Source organism: Nicotiana tomentosiformis, chromosome 12 (genome assembly GCF_000390325.3).
Source record: "Nicotiana tomentosiformis chromosome 12, ASM39032v3, whole genome shotgun sequence".
Classification (NCBI taxonomy): Eukaryota; Viridiplantae; Streptophyta; class Magnoliopsida; order Solanales; family Solanaceae; genus Nicotiana; species Nicotiana tomentosiformis.
In genome coordinates this window covers 136,838,351-136,842,079 of record NC_090823.1, presented here as the reverse complement: position 1 = coordinate 136,842,079, position 3,729 = coordinate 136,838,351, and positions in this window count along the sequence as shown.

Here is a 3,729-nt window from a genome sequence, read left to right as displayed (position 1 = left end):
CATGCTAGGCTCCCATATTAAAAATCTTCATGTGAAATTGCTATCCCTTTGACTATAACTATTTTGAATAAGGCGATATTTCTTTTAAAAATACTCGCTCCAACGTCTCTCTCTGATCGCTTCATCACCCCTATCACCGGACCTCCGGCGACCACCGGACCAGGTAAGACCCCCCACCCCACCCCACCCCTGTCTTCTTTTCCACTCTTTCTCTCTCCTGCTTTCTTCTTCTTCCCCGTTACATCCCTCTCTTTCTTGTCTTCTTGTCCCTCCTATTTTGCTTCCCAGATCTGCCCCCCTCCCCCCCCTTTATATTTTCCTTTCTTCTTCTCCCTTCTTTCTATCCCCTATACATCATCTCTGCCGTAGGTATAGTGGCTGTGGTCTGGGATGGTCGAGTGAGGTCATGTCCTCGGGGGGAACGGGGGATGGGGCGGGAGGTAGGGCAGAGGTTAGGGGGTGGGACAGGAGGCAACGGAGGTAATGGGAACAAGGGTGTCTGTAGGTTAAGAATTAGGTCATGGAACGTAGGTACATTGACGGGTAAGTCTATAGAGTTGGCGAAGATCCTCCAGAAGAGGAGGGTCAATATAGCGTGTGTCCAGGAGACAAGGTGGGTAGGGTCGAGGGTGAAGGACGCAGACGGGTATAAACTTTGGTACTCAGGATTCCAGAAAGGTAAGAATGGAGTGGGCATCTTGGTGGATAGGGAACTTAGAAAGTCTGTAGTCGAGGTTAGACGAGTGAATGATAGATTGATGATTATTAAGTTGGTGGTTAGAGAGTGCACCCTAAACGTCGTTAGCGCCTATGCGCCGTATGTGGGCCTAGATGAGGAGGTTAAACGGTGCTTCTGGGAGGGGTTAGATGATATTATGCGCCAGGTTTCGCCTACTGAGAAGCTATTCATATGAGGGGATTTCAATGGGCATATTGGGTTGACTGTAGGTGGTTATGGTAAGGTGCATGGAGGCTTCGGTTTTGGGGAGAGGAACGGAGGAGGTACATCACTGTTGGACTTCGCTAAGGCTTTTGGGTTGGTGATTGCGAACTCTAGCTTTCCGAAGAGGGAGGGACATTTGGTTACTTTTTAAAATGCGGTGGCGAAGACTCATATTGACTATCTCCTATGACATAGAGTTGTGCAAGGATTGCAAGGTGATTCCGGGCGAGATACTCGCGACACAGCATAGGCTATTGGTGATGGACGTTGGTAATATATTAAAGATGAGGAAAAGGTCTACTCGAGGAAGACCGAGAATCAGGTGGGGAGCCTTAACTAAGGATAAAGCCCAAGAGTTGGAGGGGCGGTTGTCGGCTATGGGAGCTTGGAGGAGCAGTGGTGATGCAAGCACTATGTGGTCAGCGACAACAGACTGTATTAGGGAGGCTGCGAGAGAGGTGTTAGGAGTCTTGACGGGCGTCACTGGTGGGCACAAATAAGACTGGTGGTGGAATGAAGTGGTCAAAGGTAAAGTGGAAGCGAAGAAGGCAGCGCATCTGAAGTTAGTGGGGAGCATAGATGAGGAGGAGAGGCGAGCGTTTGTGGAGAGGTATAAGACAGCTAGGAAGGAGGCTAAGCTGGCGGTCACGGAGGATAAGACTGTGGCTTATGGTCGTATGTACGAGGAACTGGGGAAAAAAGGCGGGGAGAAGAAGTTATTCCGGCTGGCCAAGTTGAGAGAGAGGAAGGCTCGGGATTTGGACCAAGTGAGATGCATCAAGGACCGAACCATTGGAGTATATAAACGAACAAGGCGCCATAAATAAAAGCCACAGACACAACCCACAACAACCGCACGACCTTCAACATGTACTAAACTCAGCCCCATGAGCAAGGCACCTTGCGTCGCTACTTGCACGAGGCCTCGCCATTCCATTGCCAAAAGCCATCAGCTGCCACGAGCGATGCTGCCACCCGATGTTGCACCCAACAATCGATGGCAATCGGAACGTACTGAGTTTAGCCCCATGCGTACGGCACCTTGCGGCGCTACTTGCACGAGGCCTCGCCATTCCGTTGCCAAAAGCCATCAACCGCCACGAGCGATGCCAGACACAACTCGCAACAACCGATGGCAATCAGAACGTACTCAGTTTAGCCCCGTGCGCACGGCACCTTGCGGCGCTACTTGCACGAGGCCTCGCCATTCCGTTGCCAAAAGCCATCAGCCGCAACGAGCGATGTCGCCTCCCGATGTTGCCCGCAACAACCGATGGCAACCGGCACGTACTTAGCTTAGCCCCATGCGCATGGCACCTTGCGGCGCTACTTGCACGAGGCCTCGCCGTTCCGTTGCCAAAAGCCATCAACCGCCACGAGCGATGTCGCCTTCCGATGTTGCCCGCAACAATCGATGGCAATCGGAACGTACTGAGCTTAGCCCCATGCGCACGGCACCTTGCGGCGCTACTTGCACGAGGCCTCGCCGTTCCGTTGCCAAAAGCCATCAGCCGCCACGAGCGATGCCAGACACAACTCACAACAACCGATGGCAATCGGAACGTACTGAGTTTAGCCCCATGCGCACGGCACCTTGCGGCGCTACTTGCACGAGGCCTCGCCGTTCCGTTGCCAAAAGCCATCAGCCGCCACGAGCGATGTCGCCTCCCGATGTTGCCCGCAACAACCGATGGCAATCGGAACGTACTGAGTTTAGCCCCATGCGCACGGCACCTTGCGGCGCTACTTGCACGAGGCCTCGCCGTTCCGTTGCCAAAAGCCATCAGCCGCCACGAGCGATGTCGCCTCCCGATGTTGCCCGCAACAACCGATGGCAATCGGAACGTACTGAGTTTAGCCCCATGCGCACGGCACCTTGCGGCGCTACTTGCACGAGGCCTCGCCGTTCCGTTGCCAAAAGCCATCAGCCGCCACGAGCGATGTCGCCTCCCGATGTTGCCCGCAACAACCGATGGCAATCGGAACGTACTGAGTTTAGCCCCATGCGCACGGCACCTTGCGGCGCTACTTGCACGAGGCCTCGCCGTTCCGTTGCCAAAAGCCATCAGCCGCCACGAGCGATGTCGCCTCCCGATGTTGCCCGCAACAACCGATGGCAATCGGAACGTACTGAGTTTAGCCCCATGCGCACGGCACCTTGCGGCGCTACTTGCACGAGGCCTCGCCGTTCCGTTGCCAAAAGCCATCAGCCGCCACGAGCGATGTCGCCTCCCGATGTTGCCCGCAACAATCGATGGCAATCGGAACATACTGGGCTTAGCCCCATGCGCACGGCACCTTGCGGCGCTACTTGCACGAGGCCTCTCCGTTCAGTTGCCAAAAGCCATCAACCGCCACGAGCGATGCCAGACACAACTCACAACAACGGTTGGACTCGTGATTGAATGGATGTTCATATTTTGTAACTTTTATCGGGTTTCGAGATGTGGGCCCTACTGTCAATTTTTTAATTGAATTTCAGATTTTAATTGAAAATTTAGTATTTTTATATAAAATTGGTTTTTGTAATTCGTATTGAGTATATTGAATTGTTGTGACTAGATTCGAGGCATTCGGATACCAATTCATGAGGCAAAAGTTTATTGGAATCTTGAGTTGGTTGCAAAGCGAGGTAAGTGTCGTGGTTAACCTTGACTTGAGGGAGTATGATTTATTTGTCTATTTGCTACATGATTTAATGTGCGGGTAAAACGTATATGTGAGATGACGAGTACTTATGCATTGTGGTTGAGTGAAAGCATGCTGGAGGAATTTATTTCGTTTTG